This window comes from Rhinatrema bivittatum, chromosome 8 (assembly GCF_901001135.1).
Source record: "Rhinatrema bivittatum chromosome 8, aRhiBiv1.1, whole genome shotgun sequence".
NCBI lineage: Eukaryota > Metazoa > Chordata > Amphibia > Gymnophiona > Rhinatrematidae > Rhinatrema > Rhinatrema bivittatum.
In genome coordinates this window covers 266,448,497-266,461,708 of record NC_042622.1, presented here as the reverse complement: position 1 = coordinate 266,461,708, position 13,212 = coordinate 266,448,497, and positions in this window count along the sequence as shown.

Below are 13,212 nucleotides of genomic sequence, written 5' to 3'. Positions count from 1 at the left end.
AGCTGGGGGTAGTTCTTAAAAAAAAAAAAAAAAAAAAGTTGCTGCATTTGGCCCTCAGGTTCTTTTGGAGATAATCTTCCTTACCTCGGGTCTTTAAGCAGCCTCTTAAGAAGCTTGGAAGGGGCCAAGGTGCAGGGCTTGAGCATACTAGACTGCAAGGCTAAACCTGTTCTGCTGTCTCCCTTCTGCAGGCATCCGTGGTTCGGCTACAGGGGACGGGTAGCTGTGCTTCTCTTCTTGGGATGTATCTGATCTGATGGACAAGCAGAACCACAGTATGGAACCTTGATATATTTTCACTTATGTTGTCTGGAGGTTTTAATGTTTATTATAACCAGCCTAGCATATCTTGCTTACCTTAGGCAGGCTATAAATATAGATGCAGGTGTTCTACAGATGTTATGGTGAGGGAGTTCCCAGGGGACATGTGCAAGGGGCCTGTGGTTGTTTCTCCAGCACGGAGCTCTTCTTTGGCCATTTTGTCCGCTGAACTTGCTTCAGTGGAATCCATAGATGGTCCAGTTTTGATGGCAGCGGCAGCCAATTTGGACGTATTTATGGTTTCTTCTGCAACGCAGCAGCAATGGGAGCCCGCAGCATTGGGGGTTGGCCATTCCCTGGCTGTAGTCCCAGTGCAGGGCCCTTAAGCACAGGTGGAGCAGGATGAGGTTTCTAAGGCATTTTCACCTGAAGTGTCAATTTGTGCATCAGGCTTTCTGTGCTATACAGGAGCCTGATGCAAATCGCAGGTTCTCTTCAGCTGTTTTTGATCTCCTTTCTGGAGACCCAGCTCCTGGGAAGCAGGCCAAGGAGGCAGCAATCTCTTCCACTCCTGATCTGGAAGAGGGACAGAAGGAAAGTGGGGGAACAGCTGGGCATTGGCCCAGCTGTGGAAGAGGGAGAATTGGTTTCTGAGAGAGAGAGGATGATATTGTCATACTTTATTCCACAAGAGCGAGACTTCAGCTTTGATTGAAGTACCTTGCCTCTGCATATCTACGGCTGAGGGAGTCCCTGCTTGGGATCCCAATATTAACCCCTTTCAGGACGTGAAAAGTTTGCGGTATTGTCTGTATTACATCCTTTTATATTTCACCGGACGTATATATTCGGGGAAGACTGCACACTATATTAGGCTCACTGACAAATATATTCGGGATTGACCGGACAGGGGTTAAAGGGGTTCACAAATCCACTACAACTTTTTCTCTGCACTTTGATGTTGTGGATATGGTGCTACCAAACTAGGAGTCCCTGGAAATGGGTAAAGAATCTTCTCAAACTGCATCCCCTGCCTCCTGATGCATTTCAGTGTCTTTTACATTTGCCTTGCTGGAATGCTTTAGTCAAAGTGGTTACCAGGCTTACTACTATCATTATGCAAGGCATCACTTCTCTTAAGGATCCAGATGGCTTGAGATTCCCTTGTTTGCCACCACAGCTTGCGGTTCAGATCTCTATGTGTGGTGGTTTTGTGGTTTGTGCGTTCTTGCACTGGATTCAACAGCTGCCAGAAAGTGAGGATGTAATCCGCTGCTTTCATTTTAGCTGATGCTCTGTACGATCTTTTCTGGGCTTCTAGGTCTGCAGCATCAGCAGTGGTGGCCAGGAAACTACACTGCAACTGGTCAGCAGAGATCTGGTCAAAGTCTTGGCTGAGTACGTTTCCATTTAAGGGGAAGTTCCTGAACATACCCAGATCAGACAAGGGGGTTTTATTCATCCCTACCAGCAGATGGAGGTAGAGAACAAAACTTTGGGCACTGCTACAAATACGAGCGTGCCACCTGCAGTCCCTCAGTATTTCTCTACCGCCAGCAGATGGTAGAGGTGCTAACCCTGCAGTCCTGACTGACTGGATAGCATGAGGAAACTTTGCTCCCTGAGGTGACAGGATCCTGCAGAAGGGTCGTCACCCCTGGCCAGCTTCAGCCCGCGACCCTGGGACCCCTGACAGCCAGTGGTCTGGTTCCCTCGGTGGGCCCGAAGCCCCTCTGGCTGCCCAGGACAGGGAAGTACCCTTACTTTTCTTTTTGTGCTTTCCTGTGTGCCTGGGCCTTTAAATCTTTGTTGGAAAAAAAAAAATCACCGGCAGCTGTCTGTTTTTGCAAAAGTAGCCGCATGTGAGCAGGCTGAGCGGCCTAGCAGGCTGAATGCAACAGCAGCCGCATGTGAGCAGGCTGAGCGGCCTAGCAGGCTGAATGCAACAGCAGCCGCACGTGAGCGGCCTAGCAGGCTGAATGCAACAGCAGCCGCATTTGAGCAGGCTGAGCGGCCTAGCAGGCTGAATGCAACAGCAGCCGCATGTGAGCAGGCTGAGCGGCCTAGCAGGCTGAATGCAACAGCAGCCGCACGTGAGCAGCCTAGCAGGCTGAATGCAAACAGCAGCCGCATGTGAGCAGGCTGTGCGGCCTAGCAGGCTGAATGCAACAGCAGCCGCACGTGAGCAGGCTGAGCGGCCTAGCAGGCTGAATGCAACAGCAGCCGCACGTGAGCAGCCTAGCAGGCTGAATGCAAACAGCAGCCGCATGTGAGCAGGCTGAGCGGCCTAGCAGGCTGAATGCAACAGCAGCCGCACGTGAGCAGCCTAGCAGGCTGAATGCAAACAGCAGCCGCATGTGAGCAGGCTGAGCGGCCTAGCAGGCTGAATGCAACAGCAGCCGCATGTGAGCAGGCTGAGCGGCCTAGCAGGCTGAATGCAACAGCAGCCGCATGTGAGCGGCCTAGCAGGCTGAATGCAACAGCAGCCGCATGTGAGCAGGCTGAGCGGCCTAGCAGGCTGAATGCAACAGCAGCCGCATGTGAGCAGGCTGAGCGGCCTAGCAGGCTGAATGCAACAGCAGCCGCATGTGAGCAGGCTGAGCGGCCTAGCAGGCTGAATGCAACAGCAGCCGCATGTGAGCAGGCTGAGCGGCCTAGCAGGCTGAATGCAACAGCAGCCGCATGTGAGCAGGCTGAGCGGCCTAGCAGGCTGAATGCAACAGCAGCCGCACGTGAGCAGCCTAGCAGGCTGAATGCAAACAGCAGCCGCATGTGAGCAGGCTGTGCGGCCTAGCAGACTGAATGCAACAGCAGCCGCATGTGAGCAGGCTGAGCGGCCTAGCAGACTGAATGCAAACAGCAGCCGCATGTGAGCAGGCTGAGCGGCCTAGCAGGCTGAATGCAACAGCAGCCACACGTGAGCAGCCTAGCAGGCTGAATGCAACAGCAGCCGCATGTGAGCAGGCTGTGTGGCCTAACAGACTGAAATCCTTGGTGAGATCGTCGGGTGCAGGCCGGGCAGTAAGTGGGCGGATCAGGGGATCATTCAGAGGAGGGTGGTCCCGGTCGGGGCAGATTCACTCCGGTGGGGGCTGGCTGTACTCCTGAATGAGCCGTGCGGCTTTCAGTCGCGGCAACAGCCTGTTCACCGCGCCGGGGGGAAATTCTTGGGGCAGTGCGCCCTCTTCAGGGTTTGACAGCTGCCGCATGGTGCGCCCCTCCCCTGTCCTTGCGTACGGTACCTTCATTTCTTCCTAAGGTGATGTTGGTTTTTCGTGTAAACCAATCAGTGGAGTTGCCCGGGTTTCCGGATTGGGCTCGGGATCCCTCGATGGGACGAGAACTTCACCTTTTGGATGCGAGACGAGTGATATTACATTACTTGAAAGTCACTAACGCTTTTCGTCGTTCTGATCATTTGTTCGTCTTGTTCGGGGGAGCAAAAAAGGGCGAAAAGGCGACTAAGGCTTCTTTGTCTCGTTGGTTGAAAGAGACGATCTCTGCAGCTTATGTATCAAAAGGAAGAGCGATTCCGGTGGGTCTTAGAGCACATTCGACTCGAGCTCAGGCGACGTCCTGGGCTGAGTGTCAGCTGGTGTCTCCCCAAGAGATCTGTAGAGCCGCAGTGTGGTCTTCATTGCACACTTTTACCACACATTACCGTTTGGATGTGCGGGCCCCCAGAGGCGGCCCCTTTTGGAGAGAGTGTTCTTCGAGCTGGGCTTTCGGGTTCCCGCCCAGTGTAAGAGGGCTTTGGTACATCTCGCTTGTCTGGATTGATCTGGGTATGTTCAGGAAAGGAAAATTGGTTCTTACCTGCTAAGTTTCGTTCCTGTAATACCACAGATCAGACCAGAGGCCCGCCCTGAGGACCTTTGCCGAAAGACTGCTTGGTCTACTGCTGTATTTATTTACAAAGCAGATTTGCCATTTTTTGGCTTCAATTTCTAGGTTTAGCGTTTTCTGCATGATTATCTAGTTGGTCAGGGGTATCCACGTTGGGAGCCTTATTCGCTCTTTATTTTTTCTTATCTTGGCTTGGGCATCGATTAATACTGAGGGACTGCAGGTGGCACTGTCATATTTTGTGGCAATGCCCAAAGTATTGTTCTCTACCGCCATCTGATCATTTGATCTACCGCCATCTGATCGCCATCTGATCTACCGTCATCTGATCACACTTACCTCCTCCTGCTTGAAATCGCGCCGATCCGGCTGATTCTCCGCTCTCCGCCCACCGCCGCAGGAAGCCACAAGCCAGGCCCTCCGGCACCGACCGATAGTCCGACGACGCCCAAGACGACCCAGTCGCGCCAGTGACGTCAAACCAACGCGACCGCGCCAAATTTAAAAACGCCGGCTCGATCTCAGTCGCCCTCTTTGCCGCAGACTGCAACGTGGAGAGCAGGTCCCCGGAGCAGATAGGTGCTGGGAGAGAGGCCCGCGCAGCCGGCGCTTGAGCCTATCAGGGTAAGACCTTTAAATCTCGCCCTACCTCCGTGGGCCCCCGCCCCGGCCACGGGGAAGTTCCACACTTACCTCCTCCTGCTTGAAATCGCGCCGATCCGGCTGATTCTCCGCTCTCCGCCCACCGCCGCAGGAAGCCACAAGCCAGGCCCTCCGGCACCGACCGATAGTCCGACGCCCAAGACGACCCAGTCGCGCCAGTGACGTCAAACCAACGCGACCGCGCCAAATTTAAAAACGCCGGCTCGATCTCAGTCGCCCTCTTTGCCGCAGACTGCAACGTGGAGAGCAGGTCCCCGGAGCAGATAGGTGCTGGGAGAGAGGCCCGCGCAGCCGGCGCTTGAGCCTATCAGGGTAAGGCCTTTAAATCTCGCCCTACCTCCGTGGGCCCCCGCCCCGGCCACGGGGAAGTTCCACACTTACCTCCTCCTGCTTGAAATCGCGCCGATCCGGCTGATTCTCCGCTCTCCGCCCACCGCCGCAGGAAGCCACAAGACAGGCCCTCCTATTTCCAATCTTCATCAACCAATCCAGGAGAAGCACGCGAGGTATTTAATTACGGACATCCGAGGCGCCGCGCGTCGCGCGCCGAAGGTGCGCAACAAAGGGGCCTGCCCCTTTGTGCGCCCCTTCGTGCAGCCCCTGAGAGACCCTGAGCCCTTGACCACCCATTTCTCCCACCTACCTCTCTAACTACCGGAAGCCAGCTGGACTCTTACTAAAATCCACCAAGCCCTCTAACGTGCCAGAACAGGACCGTCTACACCATCCAAGTCATCCATCTAACACTCAATCACTCCATCTGAAACTTCCAATGCATGACGACACAGCCACAGACAAACGACTGCTCAGGTGACATACTCTGACAACGCACAGGAACACAGCACCCACTCAACCACTCCTGACAAAGACAATCAACCTCACAACTGAAGCCACACTCGAACAATTCTACAGGACTCCAGCATCAACCCAGCAACTACTCCACAACTCAACAAATCCATTCAACAACTGCACTCAATCGAATCAAACATCCTATATAACAACACATACAATTTAAAAGGATCCAGCCTCCAAAATGCATCCAACATTCTCAATCCCAATCATACATCACTACTTCCCACAGAAAAGAAATCTAACCAGACAAGCAAACCTCCACAACCTAAAATCACTCACACCAATACTAATAGCACCGATAACACAACTACTAGGCCTCACCCTATTCACCCTATCGCTCTTCAATGCGCAATCTATAACTAAAAAGTCGCTAATCCTCAATGACTACCTCACCGACACCAAGCCTGACATTTGCGCAATAACAGAAACATGGCTGAAACCATCAGATACGGCAATCTTAAACCAATTACCAACGCTAACTTACGATATCTTCTCCCTTCCTAGACTGAAAAAAAGGGGAGGAGAAATCCTTCTTGCTACAAAAAAAGACCTCAAATTCTCTCAACATCCGATCCACTCCAATAATAAACTTGAGATAGGCTTCTTCACATCTCACCAACTCCAAATACTTCTAGTCTACGCCCCCCCGGGACTCTTAGAATCTGATGTCTCATCCATCATCGAAATAACAACAACATACCTCAACCTGGACACCCCAGCAATAATACTCGGAGATTTTAATCTCCACATGGACAACCCTGCTCTCTCACCTAGCTGCCAAACTCTTCTACTAGCATTCTCAGCGATGGGCTTCTCCCAAATAGTCAAAAACCAGACACATAAAGCAGGCCACACACTAGACCTGATCTTTATCAAAGGCATAAAATCGTCTTCTCCAATAAAAAATCTGAAGGTACCCTGGTCTGATCACTCCCTCATTTCTACATCATTCTCACTGGAAAAATCTACTACCAGTCACACACCTTCTCCATCCTTTACCTACAGGAAACCCTGTAATCCAGATGACCTTACCAATCAACTAACCAAACACCTTCCCGATATAATTCTCACTGATCCTAATATTGCTTTACACTCCTGGAATACGATCACGGAATCAATAGCCAATAAGCTCTGCCCACTTACAACAAAAAAATCTCACCCAGATGCCTCCAAAAAACAACCATGGTTCTCAAACGATCTTAGAAGGATTAAACAAATACTAAGACAAAAGGAATCTAACTGGCGGAAAACTCCAAATCCCAGCACACTCTCAGACTACAAAGGCACGCTACAACAATACAAGGCCTACACCTCCAAAGCAAAAAGAGACTTTTTCGCCTCCAGAATTCACAACTTAGTCTTTGACGCGAAAGCTTTATTCAACTACGTTTCCACCCTCACCCAAGTTCCCTCACCAGAATGCCCTAGTAATCAAGCTCAAACCAAAGCAGATGAACTCGCTCTCTTCTTTCAAAACAAAATCAAGAATCTTCTTACTCAACTTCCCTCCAATATCGCTCCCCTAACTCAAGCTCTAATGCCCCACATCAAAAACACTCTCCTAGAAATGTTTCAACCTACCTCCTCCTCCGAAATCCAAACCATCCTTAGAAAAATGAAACCATCTTCGCACCCAGCGGACCATATACCAACAAAACTTCTCCTCACAATACCAGAAACCATCTCCAAAACATTGGCTGACATAATCAACTGTTCGCTATCACAAGGTTCCTTCCCAGAAGACCTCAAACAAGCCTCACTCAAACCACTTTTAAAAAAACCAAACCTGGACCTAAAAGACCCCAACAATTACCGCCCAATAGCTAATCTACCTATCATAGCCAAGATTATGGAAAAGCTTGTTAACTCCCAACTATCGGACTTCATTGAAGATAACAAACTGCTTTCCGCCTCACAACATGGATTCCGCAAAAATCGTGGCACAGAATCCCTTCTTACATCCCTAACAGACCTCCTCATCCTAGGTACAGACAAAGGACAATCATTTCTGCTGGTCCTTCTAGACCTTTCAGCAGCTTTCGATACCGTAAACCACGCGATCCTCATTAAACAGTTAGCTGCTATAGGAATCTCTGGTTTAGCGCTCTCCTGGTTCAAATCATTTCTAACCAACAGAGGCTACAAGGTAAAAATACAGAACAAAGAATCAGCACGCCACGACTCGACCATCGGAGTCCCACAAGGTTCCTCCTTATCCCCTACACTCTTTAATATTTACCTCCTCCCACTATGCCAACTCCTCACCAACCTCAACTTAATACACTTTCTCTATGCGGACGACATCCAGATCCTGATCCCTATCAAAGAATCATACTCAAAAACCCTCGAGTTCTGGGAATCCTGCCACCTAGAAATTAAAAGCCTCCTCAACAGCCTTAATCTGGTACTAAACTCATCTAAAACTGAAGTCCTACTCATAACTCCCGATAACAAACCCACAGTCTGTCTTCCAACCAACCTACAAACCACTCATGTAAGGGATCTAGGTGTCCTAATCGACAATAAATTGAACTTCAAAGCCCACATCAACAAAACAACCAAAGACTGCTTCTATAAACTGCAAGTCTTAAAAAGGATAAGACCACTCTTCCACGCCAAAGATTTCAGAACCATTCTCCAAGCCCTCATCTTCTCCAAATTAGACTACTGCAACGCGACTCTTCTTGGCCTCCCCTCCTCATATACAAAACCACTCCAAATGGTCCAAAACGCAGCAGCACGTTTACTAACAAACACCAGAAAAAGAGACCACATCTCTCCTGTCCTTCAAGCCCTCCACTGGTTACCAATCCACTTCAGAGTAATTTACAAATCCATCACATTATTATACAAAATCATTCACCAACACACCATAATCGACCTACAAATTCCTCCCCGTGTTCACGAATCAACAAGACCGACTAGGGAAGCCTACACAGGATGCCTCCTTGTTCCACCCGTAAAAACTACTAATCACAGAACCTTGAGAGACCGAGCCCTTTCAACAGCAGGCCCTCCGCTATGGAACTCTATCCCACCAGATCTAAGAAACGAACCGTGCCTCTTAACGTTTAGGAAAAGACTTAAGACATGGCTTTTCAGGCAAGCCTTCCCGAACTCCACCTAACAAGATCCACCAATGACTCCTATGCTAAGTAGCTGTATATAGTGGACTCCATATTTATTTTGTTCTCTTGTATATACAGAGGACTCCTTATTTACATTGTACACTTGTATATAATTATCCTCCTCTATCTCTTTTATTTCTTATAATCCCAGTTCATGAACCCTTGTTAATTGTAACTGCTTCTCTTCTCCACGTTTATTTATGTTTTCGGTTATATTTTTGCACCCCTGTTTTCTGTAAACCGACATGATGAGAACGAGTTCTTGAATGCCGGTATAAAAAAACCTTAAATAAATAAATAAATAAAAATAAATCTGCTGGTAGGGATGAATAAAACCCGCTTGTCGGGACTGATCTGTGGTATTACAGGAACGAAAATTAGATGGTAAGAACCAATTTTCCTTTGTTGTTCGAGGAGGACCTGGATCATTTGGTGAAGAATGTGGGAAGTCCAAGACCCCAGAGGCTCCCCAAGGACAAACCTCACTCGTCTTTTCACCCTGACAGAGCTCGAGATCAATTTTGGGTTTCTAGGCATTACAGATCAGGGAAGCAGACACCTTTTTCCTTTAGAGGTTCTCGAGGGGGGGAGAGGTCAGTGGTTTCGGAGCTTTCGAAAGCTGAAACCTGACTCGGCCTCCTCTTCTGAAACTGCTGGAGCCCCTCAGTGAGGCTCAGCAGGTTCACTTTCTGGTGCTGCCAATCGGCAGCTGCTTGCTGCAGTTCTAACTTCGGATCAGAAGTAGCCCATCTCGGAAATGCCTTGGAGCTTCTAGCGCCCGTGCCTAATGTTTTTATGGTTTTGCCTTGTATATCCACTGTCTAAAGGAGAGCAGATTTTAATGAGATTTCAACTATTGAGAGCTGTTGTTCTGGTTCCTCTGGCAAAGAGGGGCCGCAGTTGGTACTCCATTTATTTTGTATTTCCCAAGGACAGATCTTGCAGGCCCATTTTTGATCTGAAAGGAATGAACAGCAATCTACAAATATCTCTTTTCAGTGCTCATGGCAGTTTGTCAGGTGGAGCGTCTGTCCTCCCTGGACCGGTCAGAGGCTTACATTCACGTGTCCATCAGGAAAACATCAGAATCTCTCTGGTTTTGCATTCTTCAGGAACATTTCCAGTTCAGGGCGTTCCACTTCATGTTGGCCATAGCTCCTCAGACTTTCACCAAGTTCATGGTAGTTGTGGCAGTGTTTTTGATGCACGAAGATGTTTATGGTTCATCTTTATCTGAATGACTTATTGATCAGAGCCAGGTCTTATCAGGAAGGAGAACAGGTCTCTGCCCAAGTAGTCCAAAGTTTAGAAAGCTTGAGCTGGGTGGTCGGTTTTGCAAAGAGCACCGTATAACCCACACTCCGACGCAGGTTAAATAGGCGCTAATCCACTCCCTAATGCCATAGGGGGATTAGTGCCTATTTAACCCGCGTCCGACGTGGAGTGAATGAGATAGTGCTCATCACATGCAAATGTATGTAAATGGGGCTATTACTCATTCACTCCGCATGCAAAAAGATAAATATGCGTGTCAGACACACATTTATTGCTCAGATATTAACGCCGCGTGGAGCGGGCATTAATAGCTGAGCGCAGGTAAAAGAAGTACAGAAAGGCAGAAAAAACTGCTCTTCTGTACTTCTTTTTTAAAGTAAAAAAAAAAACAAAACAGCAGAGTTATAAAGACCGAGGCTGATTAACTCGGCGTCTGTTTTCATTACTGGCTGACAGGCAAGCGACCCTAGCGCCTAATTTACATATTGCACGGCGCCCCTCCCACCCCTTGCGGGCGCCATGCTTGCATTAAAAAAGCGGGCGCTGAAAAGTCAGTGTCCGCTTTCCGCGAACATTATTGCATGGGCTCCTTAGTAAGTACCAAAAAAAGCGATCCCCAGAGGTAAGAAAGCTTCCCAAAGTCCGCCTGCCTAATAATTGCTCATGGACTTTTCTTCCAGGGACTTGTCCAAACCTCTTTTTAAACCCCTCTGTGCTATTCGCTTCGCCCACGGCAATAGATCCCACAGCTTGAGCGTGCGGAGTGCAGAAGGACTTTCTATGATTTATTTTAAGTCTGCCGGTTATTGGTTTCCTAGAGTGCCTGCTTGTTTTAGTGGTTTTTGAAAGGATAAATAACTGTCACCTATTTACCTGTTCCACTCAGGATTTTAGAAACTTACATCGCATTCCCTTTTAGTTGTCTCTCTTGCAAGCTGAAGAGCCCTAAGAGAAGGGCGCCTGCTGATTGGCTGGCCCCGCCCCATTAGCTCACTTCCGGGGTGGGCTGGGAAACCCATTGGTTCCCCAGGGCATGGGGCAGCCAATAGGAGAAAACCTCTCCTGTGACTACCCCGGAGCACCAGCTCCCCTGCTCTTTCGCTCCTCCACCGCGACCTTCCCTCCCACCCGCCCTCACATACCATGATCATGTTAAGTACGAGTTGTTTGGATTGTTTTGTCTCAGCTGGGGGTGGGTTGCGGGTTGCCCGAGCTGAGGAGAAACGGTGCGACGACCCGACAGGTGCCGGGTCGGATTATGGCAGGGCAATTGGGTGCTGTTGTCTGGCGGGGAAGCTCCTTGCTGAAAGCGGCGGGAGCGGAGGTCATGGTCGCGACTCCTTGCTGGACAGAGGCGGGAGTCGTGGGTTGGTTCAACGAGAGCTGTGCACCTTGCTGGCGGGTGCAGAAGAAGTTCCATACAAATTACCTCAGCTCGGGCACCTGATTTGCTGTACAATTAAAAGCCGCGGCCTGTTTGATCCCGTTTACTGTTTGAGCGTTTATTTGTTGCTGCTTGTGGGACGGTGGGTGCAGAGAGAGACGAGTCGGTCCTGGCTTCCCATGTTACTTGTTTGCTCTCTTTCTTCGTCAGGGAGCCATCCCAGCCCCTATATCATTTTTGTTGCTGTGCTCTGTACTTTTTTTTTTTTTTTTTTAGTTCTGCTATAGCTTTTTTTTTTGAGATGGGCGACCAGAACTGCACACAGTGGACTGATATAGAGGCAGTATATTTTCCGTTTTATTCTACATTCTTTTCCACATAATTCCTAGCCTTCTATTTGTATTCTTGACCGCAGTGGCGCGCACCGAGCTGAGGATTTCAGAATCCTGCCCACAAAAACTACAAGGTCCTTTAGCAGTGTAATACAATAATAAATGAGCTGGACAATGAGAGCTATCCGAATATAACATTTTATGCACTGTGTGATATAGGTTAACCAGTGCAACTCTTAATTTTGGGGCAATTCTTTCACTCCATCTCTCACCAGCTATTCCTCTCACTGCAACAATCTACACGAACTCCAACACCTGCAACAACTTCTTGGCTTTCTAACAAATTAACATAACAACATGCCATACTGGGTCAGACCAAGGGTCCATCAAGCCCAGCATCCTGTTTCCAACAGTGGCCAATCCAGGCCATAAGAACCTGGCAAGTACCCAAAAACTAAGTCTATCCCATGATACTGTTGCTAGTAATAGCAGTGGCTATTCTCTAAGTCAACTTAATTAATAGCAGGTAATGGACTTCTCCTCCAAGAACGTATCCAATCCTTTTTTAAACACAGCTATACTAACTGCACTAACCACATCCTCTGGCAACAAATTCCAGAGTTTAATTGTGCGTTGAGTAAAAAAGAACTTTCTCCGATTAGTTTTAAATGTGCCCCATGCTAACTTCATGGAGTGTCCCCTAGTCTTTCTACTATCCGAAAGAGTAAATAACCGATTCACATCTACCCGTTCTAGACCTCTCATGATTTTAAACACCTCTATCATATCCCCCCTCAGCCGTCTCTTCTCCAAGCTGAAAAGTCCTAACCTCTTTAGTCTTTCCTCATATGGGAGTTGTTCCATTCCCCTTATCGTTTTGGTCGCCCTTCTCTGTACCTTCTCCATCGCAATTATATCTTTTTTGAGATGCGGCGACCAGAATTGTACACAGTATTCAAGGTGCGGTCTCACCATGGAGCGATACAGAGGCATTATGACATTTTCCGTTTTATTCACCATTCCCTTCCTAATAATTCCCAACATTCTGTTTGCTTTTTTGACTGCCGCAGCACACTGAGCCGACAATTTCAATGTGTTATCCACTATGACACCTAGATCTCTTTCTTGGGTGGTAGCTCTTAATATGGAACCTAACATTGTGTAACTATAGCATGGGTTATTTTTCCCTATATGCATTACCTTGCACTTATCCACATTAAATTTCATCTGCCATTTGGATGCCCAATTTTCCAGTCTCACAAGGTTTTCCTGCAATTTATCATAATCTGCTTGTGATTTAACTACTCTGAACAATTTTTATCATCTGCAAATTTGATTATCTCACTCGTATTTCTTTCAGATCATTTATAAATATATTGAAAAGTAAGGGTCCCAATCCAGATCCCTGAGGCACTCCACTGCCCACTCCCTTCCACTGAGAAAATTGTCCATTTAATCCTACTCTCTGTTT